This window comes from Geotrypetes seraphini, chromosome 4, assembly GCF_902459505.1.
Source record: "Geotrypetes seraphini chromosome 4, aGeoSer1.1, whole genome shotgun sequence".
NCBI classification, from domain to species: Eukaryota; Metazoa; Chordata; class Amphibia; order Gymnophiona; family Dermophiidae; genus Geotrypetes; species Geotrypetes seraphini.
The window spans coordinates 303933150-303944423 of record NC_047087.1 but is presented as its reverse complement, the minus strand read 5'-3'; positions in this window follow the sequence as shown (position 1 = coordinate 303944423).

Below are 11274 nucleotides of genomic sequence, written 5' to 3'. Positions count from 1 at the left end.
GAAGAAGACTTTTTGTCGAAACGCGGACCGTGTTGTGTCCTGTATCCCTAGCGGACTAGGTCCTTTAAGGCTCTTATGTGGATGATATACTTTTATGTGGATGGAATTATTTTATGTGGATGATTTCAGTGTACCTTTGGAACTTTGATACTTTCAAATAAAGTCCATTTGGGAACATCGTCACTCCACAGAGTTTTTTTTTGGTTTTCTCTGGATTTTCTTCTTTGTGGATATTTTGAGGTCAATTCCTTTTGTTTTTTGTACAGTCCTGCCAACATAAGTGCACGGAGGCAAGTTTGCGAACATATTTGTTAGACCTCATATATTTATAAGTGCACAACTACCTATGAAAAGTACAATCGGAGCAGCTAAGCATGAACCTGCAGAGGCAGGGGTAAGAGACATACCCCTAAAGTCTACATGTAGCCCATAGGTTGTGTGTGCAAATCGGTGCACATAATTTAATTGTTTAAAAAGACCAATTAGCGCTCATAATTGACACTAATTAGAAATTAAGGGGCTGATAATCAAAACTTAAACATGTCAAAAAACCTACCCAAGTTAGCACTTGGACAACCTAAAAGACAGGTCATCCAAGTACTTTATGGACATGTTGCGGGACTTTTTATGCCTCTGAATGCCACTGTGTGCCCAGAGCTGGAGGAGTGGTTAGGGCAGTATGTAGGTGGGATGGGAGCCGACCTAGACTTAGTCATCCTGCAGGGATAATGAAATGTTTTACTAGAAATCCTGGACGAAACTTAAATGTTGTGTGTCAGACAATGTAAAAACAGGTATAAGTGCCGAAAAGGTATCAAAAGTGACCAGATTAGCACTGCACATTGCCCCAGTGTTCACTGACCCCCCTCACCCCTCCACAAAGGTCAGAATAAAAAAGTAGATAGCTGTCTTCAGAACATCAGCACAAGGTATAGGAAAGCCTAGTAGAGCTGCACACAGGTGTTTTAAATAGCCATAGTGAGCCATAGAGAGGCGGATCCAGGCCCATAAGCCACTCTAACTACTATATTTATGGTGGAACATGTGCGCCCACCAAAACCCCCACAAACCCTACTCTACTGCCATATACTCTAAGCCTTCATCAACTCACATTGGCTTCCAATCCAAGAAAGAATCCAATTCAAATTCTACTGCATACTATTTAAAACCCTACACGGAGACAGCCCATCATACTTGAACAATCGCCTCATCCAAGCACCCACTACCAGACACAGAAAAACACACTCCCCATTCATACCCCCCCCAATCAAGGAAGTAAAAAGAACAAAACTACACGACGGCCTCCTAGCCACTCAAGCCGCAAGGCTGGACAACCAGATCTCCAACCTTCTGATGACCACCCCAGACTATAGGACGTTCAGAAAAGAAATAAAAACCACACTTTTCAAGAAATTCCTGAAGCAGCAATAACATCACGACCTCTTAGTAACTCTAAAACCGACATCTGATCTACCCATTACTGCACTAACAACAACAAAAGAACCTCCACTATGACCAACTATTAATTCTCTTACAAACCACCTCACCCTCAACAACCCGTTAATGTTTATAAAATCTACAACTTACCTCTCTAGCTAATCATTGTAACTCTGTATTTTTTAAATTAACCTTTTGTAATCCGCCTTGAACCGCAAGGTAATGGCGGAATAGAAATCCCTAATGTAATGTAATGTAATGTAATATAGGTGCCACCTGCAGCCATAAGGGCTAATGGGGTTGTAGACAGTTGGTATAGTGGGTTTTGGGGGAGCTCACCATAAGGGAGTTCTGGTGAGATGTTTATCTGGCTTCCTTTTCATGATGTTCACTGCAGTGTCCTCTGCAGTGCTCTGTTGCCATGTCTGGGTGGCCAGTCCATTACAAGACTGGCCCCTCCCATGTCCAAATGGTCTTGTTCGGGGCGTTTGGGACTTGGACAAAATTCTGTTTGAAAATGCAGTATAAACAAAGACGTCCTGGCGGTCTGGACAAACAATAGCATGGATGTCCAGATAGACGATTTTTGGGAAAAAAAATTCTAGACGTATTTTTTTTGAAAATGGGCATTTTTCCACTGCCAACTTTGGGCGTCTAGCACCATACACCCATATTGGACTTAGATGTATGTTTTGATTATGCCCCTTCAAGTGTACAACTTGGTAGGTGCATTCTATAAAGTGGTGCATGGCAGTTCTAGTGCGTGACTCTGAAAAGGAAGCGTGGCCAGGAGAGGAACATGGGCGGGTTGTGGAGGTTCCTTAAAGTTAAGCGCACTGATATAGAATATGCCTAATTCAAGCACAACTTTGCCACAAATATTTAAGCCTTGTTTTCCATGGCCTAAATGGGTGCACCTAAATGTTATTGACATGTATGGCTGCTAAACGTGATTCTATATGTGGCACATGCCTTTTACAGAATTAAAAAAAAAAAAAGATTGACTTTCTTCCTTTTTCCAGATTTCTATCATTTAAAGATAGAATTGTTCTCTCTCTTTTGATTTCAAGCCTTTGAAAAAAGATATTTCCCTTTCTACAAGCTTTTAGCCTTTAGGACAGGGGTGTCCAACCTGCGGCCCCATGAAGTATTTTGTGCGGCCCCGGTTGAGGTCGATGTAGTGTTTTCCTCTGCTGCCCCCAGGTGTTTACCATCTTGCTGGCTCCCTCCTCTGTCTTGCTGTAGCGTTTGTGCAGCCCCAGAAACATTTTTTTCGGCCAATGCGGCCCAGGGAAGCCAAAAGGTTGGACACCCCTGTTTTAGGACAAACCTTTCTCCTCTCTCCAGACTTCCTCACAAAACGTTTTTCTCCATCTTCTTTTGATTCTAAATGGCCCAGAGGTTTGGGTGTGACTGTAAGGGGAGATGAGGAGGCCACTACATCCTTTTAGGATGGGCTTTCTTTTTGCTCAGTCATATTCTCAGGAAGGAATCACATTTGCCCGGTTCTCTGCTGGTAATATTCAAGTTCTTTAAAAGTTATATGCCAGCATAACTGAAGACAAACACTACTTGTTCCAGTTTCTAAACTCTGTTGAGCCATATCTCAGAGAAACAGATTTTTATTTTTATGCAAACTCTTCAATTCAGTTTGCTGGCACAATTTTAAAACTGCATGTTTAGCTGAGTCTAAAATTTTCCATACGACCTAAACAAGACCAGAAACAATAAAATTGTTCCACAAAGATGTTTGCAGATAGTGCCATAGGACTTCATCCCGAGCGGAAGGCTGACACAGAGGCACTAGTATTCACAGGAAGATGGTCTTTTTCCTGCCAGCCACGTATTTTCTTCACCTCCCCTTTGCCAGATTCACTGGGATAGCGTGATACTGCTGAGTGGATACTCAGACATCTGAATAGACATGTACAGGAAAGGAAGCTGCAGGCTGACATGCCAAAGATTGATCTGTTCCGTATCTATCAGTAGTCACCTCCAACTCTTCTTCACAGCTTCATTTTAATGAATAAGCACGCCATAAATACAGTTTGCAATTGCAATAGCATTGTAGAAGATGGCAGAAAAAAAGACCAGGAAAAATCTGCCCCGTTTTTCCTATTCACACTGCAAGGATTTATCCCAATTATCAGCTGAAGGAATTTGAGTGCTAAGACCTCTGGTTGGACGGGGCTGAGGTTCACCCCTGAACTAGGTACGTAATTAATTTGTAGAGTCAGTGGACAAACGTATTCCTGTCCACTACCAACTTTAACTCATGGGCACACAGACTATAAAGGGTTCCACTCTAGTTAGTGAGTTCACTTTAGTGAATAGCAAAAGAACTAAACATATACCGTAGGAGGAAATATTTTTTCGCTCAATGAATAGTTAAGCTTTAGAACTCGTTGCCAGAGGATGTGGTAATAGCGGTTAGTGTAGCTGGGTTTTACAAAGGTTTGGACATGTTCCTGGAGGAAAAGTCCATACTCTGCTATTGAGACACCACAAGAAGGGGTGGGCTTGCCCCCTACTTGGGTTCAGGCCCCCTCCAGAACTACAGCCCTCCTTTACCTTTGCTAGCAGGGGTTTCAAAGCCCTGCCAGCCAAATACTCATAAATACAGTGCCTGCTATGTCTCCTGCTATAATGTTGTAAGACGGGGTGATTGAGTTATGTAGAATGAATTCGTAGAAGTCCTCTCTGGCCTTTGACCAGCATTTTGGCAGGACATAGAATAGAATACAGGAGAGGTACTCTTTTAGATCCTTGTTGCTAATTTTGCATGCTAGTGTTTCTAATTGGTTGGTTATCTTGGAATCTACTAATTCAAGTTCCAGTTCTTCCTTGAGGATAATTGCCAGTCCTCCCCCTCTTCTGTCTACGCGGTTTAACATGTGAATTTTGTAGTTATCTGGTATTAGGTCGTTTAGTATTGGATCCTCTTCGGACAGTAGCCATGTTTCCGTTAGAAAGAGGCAGGCTAACTTCTTGTTGGTTATCCAATCTTTGATTAAGAAAGCTTTGTTCCTTACTGATCTAGTGTTGAGGTAAGCGCAGGGAACAGAGGTAGTTGTGATGGGTGTGGTGGGTGTAGTGATTTTGATGGGTTTTATTTCCCTTGTCCTTTTTTTGAGGGTACGGTGTGGTCTTCTGTTACTTGTGATTATTTTGATTTGATTTACTCTTTCTTCCTGTTGGTTAGTTAGGAGCCTAATGGGTGTGTCAGGGTGGTGAACGGAGTGAGGTTTTGGATAGAGGGATATAACGTCTCTGACGTTATTGCTGAATAAATAGATTAATAGGATCAATAAGAGCTTCATGTTTGCTGGTTTTTGTAATTCCTTCCTGTGTTGATTGTTATGTTGGTTTTCTGTTGTTACCAATAATACTTTTGCAAAAGATTGCCAATATTGCCAGAAAGAATTGGGAAGGAGTAGGAGACAGTTGAGTGACCGGGGTGGTAGGGTGGGAACAGGGGGCAAGTAAGAAGAGGTAAGAAAAGAGCGGAATTGAAGGATCAGATAAATTTGCCAAATAAGTGAGTTTTTAGTGCATTCAGGATTAGGTCACTTAAGGTGTTGTTCCAGATCCCTGCTTGAAAGGAGAGTGTCCTATTGAGAAATCTTTTGAATTTGCATCCTTTGGGAGAAGGAAATGTGGACAGTAAAGTACTGCGAGAGAGGCAGACTTTGTCCTGTAGGGTGAGGTGTTTCAGGAGGTAGGTGGGTGCGGTACCGAGGAGGGTCTTGAAGCAAAGGTAACCAAATTTGAAGATTATTCTGACCTCGATAGCCAATAGAGTTTCTTGTAGTATGGGGTGATGTGGTCGGATTTTTTCAAGCCAAAGATTAGTTGGATAGATGTGTTCTGGATGAGTCTCAGTTTCTTGATGAGTTTCTTGTGAGATCCTAGGTAGATTAAGACTTAGCTTAACATATCAATATTTACAGTGCCGATGGGAAAGGGAGGTAAGAAATACAATATGATATAAGAAAGAAACAAATATGGGAAAAACATAAGGAAGGGATTGAGAAAGGAAAAGAAGAGAAAAAAAAGAAAAGAGAAAAAGGTTATAATATAGAAATCAAATGAAGAAGGAGCTCATCCTGGCTTAAAGAGATTGAAGGCATCCTTAAAAAGGAATCATTTAAGGTTACTCTTGAACCTATCCAGAAGACATTCCTCTCTTAAATAAGTAGGAAGTGAATTCCAAGTTTGAGGTGCAGTGACTGAGAAAATACATTGTCTTCTTGTATTAATAACTTTGAGAGAGGGGACTGTTAATAATCAAAAATTAAAGGCAATTGTTAATTTGCTCGATAACTGGAAAAGAGCTAGCGAAATGCAACAAATGTACTCGTTCACTGGCTGTTGGATACTTTGTCCATGCACAGTGCAGCGCGTGGAGGGGCATAATCGAAAGGGACGTCTAAGTCCGTTTACGTCCATCTTGCAAGTCGTCCAAAGTAAAAAAAAAGCTTAAGACACATTTTCGAAAGATACGTCCAACTTTTTTTTTGTTTCGAAAATCGTCTACTTATATGTCCTGCCGATCTGATTGTCCAAGCCACTAAATCGTCTGTCTTTATACCACATTATCGTCCAACTTTCCGTCCAAGTCCAAAACGCCTCTAACAAGCCCTGTTGGATGTGGGAGGGGTCTGCAAAGTGATGGACTGCACACCCAGACATGCCACCTAAATAGTGGTGTACCTTACAGGGCACTGCTGTGAACTTCACAAAAAGGGTGCCATGTCTTCTCCTCCCTACAGCTCCCTTATAGGTTAAGGTGAGCCCCCCAAACCACCTCCAGAATCCCCTAGACCCACTGATCTACCACCCCAATAGCCCTTATGGCTGCAGGAGCCACTTATATGCCAGTACAAAAGGATATTGGGGATGTATAGGGGAGTGCACATGTTTAAGTATCAATGCAGTGATTACAGGGGCTTATGAACATGGGTCCTAAGAACATAAGAAGTTGCCTCCGCTGAGTCAGACCAGAGGTCCATCCTGCCCAGCGGTCCGCTCCCGCGGCGGCCCATCAGGCCCAATTGCCTGAACAGTGTCCATGAGTAATTCTATCCCTTTACCTACCTCTACTCCTATCTGTACCCCTCAATCCCTTTGTCCTTCAGGTACCTGTCCAGACCCTCTTTGAAGCCCTGTAGTGTGCTTCTGCTTATCACATTCTCCGGTAGCGCGTTCCATGTATCCACCACCCTCTGAGTGAAAAAGAACTTCCTGGCGTTTGTTCTAAACCTTTCCCCTTTCAGTTTCTCCGAGTGCCCCCTTGTGCTTGTGGTTCCCCGTAATTTGAAAAATCTGTCCCTGTCCACTCTTTCTATGCCCTTCATGATCTTGAAGGTTTCTATCATGTCTCCTCTAAGTCTCCGCTTTTCCAGGGAGAAAAGCCCCAACTTCTTCAGTCTGTCAGTATATGAGAGGTCTTCCATACCCTTTATTAGCTTAGTTGCTCTTCTCTGGACTCTCTCAAGTACCGCCATGTCCTTCTTGAGGTACGGCGACCAGTACTGGACACAGTACTCCAGGTGCGGGCGCACCATTGCACGATACAGTGGCAGGATTACTTCCTTCGTCCTGGTCGTGATACCCTTCTTAATGATGCCCAACATTCTGTTCGCCTTCCTTGAGGCTGTGGCGCACTGAGCTGACGCCTTCAATGATGTAATGTAATGTAATGTAATGTAATGTAATTTATTTCTTATATACCGCTACATCCGTTAGGTTCTAAGCGGTTTGTAGAAAATATACATTAAGATTATAAATGAGAAGTAAGAAGGTACTTAAAAAATTCCCTTACTGTCCCGAAGGCTCACAATCTAACTAAAGTACCTGGAAATGTGTCTACCATCACTCCCAGGTCTCTTTCAAGGTTACTCACCCCTAGCGGTGATCCCCCCATTTTGTAAGTGAACATCGGGTTCTTTTTCCCTTCATGCATGACCTTGCATTTTCCTATGTTGAAGCTCATTTGCCACTTTTCGGCCCACTTTTCCAGCATTGTCAGATCTTTTTGGAGGTCTTCGCAGTCCTCCATGGTTTTGACCTCCTCTCCATAAGTCCCAAGATGACTTAAGCTGCCTCTGTGCTGGACGACTAGGCTTTCCTATGTCAGGCGATGATGGTCTGGAGGCTGAATTTTAAAGTTATGATTAAAATTTTTATGGGGGTGGGGGGGGTGTTGGTGATCACTGGGGTAGTGTGTGGGGGTCTGTTTTATGTGTTTGCAGTGCTTATCTGGTGACTTTAGGTGGGTTTTTGTGACTTAGACCATGTTTTACATGTTTTACATGATCTAAGTCACAACGTCCAAGTTCCGTCTAGGCTCCGTTGTTAAACTTTCGGTTCTACATGCTGTACGACTAAGTCTAAGCCTGCATACATCCCGCTCAACTCCCGCCCTCGACACGCCTCCCAAAATGCCCCGTTTAGCTTTGGTCATTCAGTGGCACTATGAAGGCCTAGGTCGTTTAGAAATACGTCCAAAACCCGTTTTTATTATCGGCATTTGGACGTTTTTGAGAAATGTTCGCCAAGTGCCGACTTAGGACGGTTTTTGGACGTTTTTCTCTTTCGATTATGAGCCCCTTAGCTTTTAGTCATGTGGCAGCCACAAGGTCAGGAACATGGACGCTCCACTGCAAGATTGTACTATCGAAGAACAATGTGCAGTAGTGCGCTTTCTTTGGGCAGAGGGCTTGAACCCTTTGTAGGCATAGTGCGACTCTTAAATCTCAGATTAGATTAGAAACCTGTGGAAATTGTGGCCGGGCAAGGGCACGCTGCTAGTGTCCAACGGCCTTTGCCTAAGCCACAAATCTTGACCGAGCAGATTTTTTTAATGGAGTTGATCGAACTGGGAACACTAAAGAAACTGAGAGCATTCAAGTTCTGATAAACACAAAAAATGTTTTCTTTAGTCTTTTCTTTCACTTTTGAATTTCAACATTTCAGCAATACTCTCAACAAGCAAAAAAACACAAACATAAGGTTTTCTTTCCCTCCGGCAAGTTGCGCTAATGTGCTTCAATACAGTTCATATACTTTAGTCTGAATACTGAAACATCACAAGGAAACAAAAAAAAACAAAAACCAACAACAACCCACATTCTTTGCAACACAGTTCTTCTTCTTGCACTCCTGCTGTTAAGTGCAGGAATTCCCACTAGAGAATGACACGCTGACAAAATTCATCACCGTTCCCGTCCCCGCGGATAATAATCCCATGTCATTTTCTAGTGTCTATTTCAACCTCGGTCCTTCTACCCCAGCATTCTTCAAAGCAAAGCTTGCGGGTCAGTGGTTGTGGCCATTCATACTCTGATTCTTATGTGAGCCAAGGATAATGAAGCCATTGTGACATCACTGATGTGATTGGCTCTTAGGCACTGGTGGAATGAGGCATTATGACATCACAATATCTGCTCTGGATACCAGAGACTGTCATTCTTCAGTGTCTATCTCAACCTCAGTCCTTCTACACCAGCATTCTTCAAAGCAAAGCTTGCGGGTCAGTGGTTGTGGCCATTCATACTCTGATTCTTATGCGAGCCAAGGATAATGAAGCCATTGTGACATCACTGATGTGATTGGCTCTTAGGCACTGGTGGAATGAGGCATTATGACATCACAATATCTGCTCTGGATACCAGAGACTGTCATTCTTCAGTGTCTATCTCAACCTCAGTCCTTCTACACCAGCATTCTTCAAAGCAAAGCTTGAGGGTCAGTGGTTGTGGCCATTCATACTCTGATTCTTATGGGAGCCAAGGATAATGAAGCCATTGTGACATCACTGATGTGATTGGCTCTTAGGCACTGGTGGAATGAGGCATTATGACATCACAATATCTGGATACCAGAGACTGTCATTCTGTAGTGTCTGTTTCAACCTCAGTCCTTCTACACCAGCATTCTTCAAAGCAAAGCTTGTGGGTCAGTGGTTGTGGCCATTCATACTCTGATTCTTCCCTCTCTCTTTAAAGAACGACATGAAGATGGTTTCCCGCGGGGACGAGAACGGTGATGAATTTTGTCACCGTGTCATTGTCTAATTCCCACTCTCCCCCTCCCCCTGAATATCACCTAAAATAAATAAATAAATTTTGCGTATGGCTAATGTGCAGATTTGGCAGGACACCTGAGCGTGTCCTGCGGTATACCAATTTAAGCTGCATTAGGTGCATGACAGTGCTTAACACAACTTAGTATTCTACAAAGGAAAGGAGTCACCCACTTTTTTCTATAGAAGAGGCACCACTTAAGTGCCCTATAGGTGCCTAAATATGGGCATACTGAGATACATTTAGTTTCACAAGTGGCGTAACCACAAGAAGGGGTGGGCTTGCCCCCTACTTGGGTTCAGGCCCCCTCCAGAACTACAGCCCTCCTTTACCTTTGCTAGCAGGGGTTTCAAAGCCCTGCCAGCCAAATACTCATAAATACAGTGCCCGCGTTGCTCCCCTCTTCCTCACACTGCTTCTGTCATGGCGTGCTTCTGAGGCACACCACCTTCTGCATGAAGGAAACGACGCAAGGGGGAGGGGAGCGGCTCAGACACTGTATTTATTGGCAGGCAAGGCCTTGGCATCTCTGCCAGAAAAAGGCATATTTAGTGTATGGTGCAATGTGCAGAGGCAAGGAAGGAGCAAGGAGGAATGCAATCTCCCAGTTCACCCCTGGGTGCCCCAAAAATTTAAGGACTGGCTAGGTCCCTGGTTCCAGGAATGTGAGGGTAAAGCCTGAGCAGGGACTGTCTCTTGAATATTTTAATGTACAGAGCTGTGCATGTCTAGAAGCGCTATAGAAATTATATGTAGTAGTGGTAAATAAAGTAGGTTCTGTGCTATTTTAATAGCCTGTCTACAGGGGCCTTGCAATAGCTCCTGCTGCTGGCAGAGGCTGTCCCTATAGCAGCAGCCACTTCCCTCCTGTCCTGTCCCCAGGGTGTGAGATCTGAATCCCGCACCGCATTGCAGAGTGCTGTAGTCTGAGCCGTATGTTTTGATGAAGAATTTTTGCATGCACCGGGGATGACTTCTCTCAAGGCTGCCTGCTCTGCCACTGACCTTTTGTGTAATCTTGTTCAAACACATTTTCTCCCCGTTTCTATGTACTCAAATGCAATTGAGCTGTATTAACTAGAATAGTTGTTCCAACAACAGTGTGTCTGCTGACCTCCTTTCTTGTAGCAGGGTGAGATCTGATAGCCACTAGCCTGCAAAATTCATTGGAGTGCAAAATGTATCCAGAAGAGTAAATCTACACATTTGCATCCTCCCCCTGTGCTGGTCTGACCATTTTGCATCATAAGGAAAAAATGCCGCAGGCATTTCTCTGACTCAGGAATTTTGCAGCATGTTACTGTCTTTATGATTACTTGCTTTCTGAATGAATACTTATTCTTTTGCTAAGTCTCAGATCCTGCATGGCCAACTTTCTGCTGTAATCTTGCTCTGAGCTGCATTCAGAACTAGATACATCCAAAGCACCACTAATGTACAAGAGGGAAACCTTTATCACTGGAAAGGAAATTCTAACCCGAGAGGTTATTGGATAAGACTCCAGTAAAGTAGACTCAGGAAGAATATCAGCAACCATTTCTTCCTGAAAAGGCTGATGGATGCATAGAACAATCACCCAGCAGAGGTGACAGATGATAAACATGGCAGAACTCAAGGAAGCTCAGGATGAGCTCCGGGTAGTGAAAAAATAAACAAAAAGCTAAAGATATAGGCATTTATTTATTCTGCTGTAGATATTAATCACCAGCACAGACAGGGACAGAGCACACGAAAAATGCATAAAGGGCCC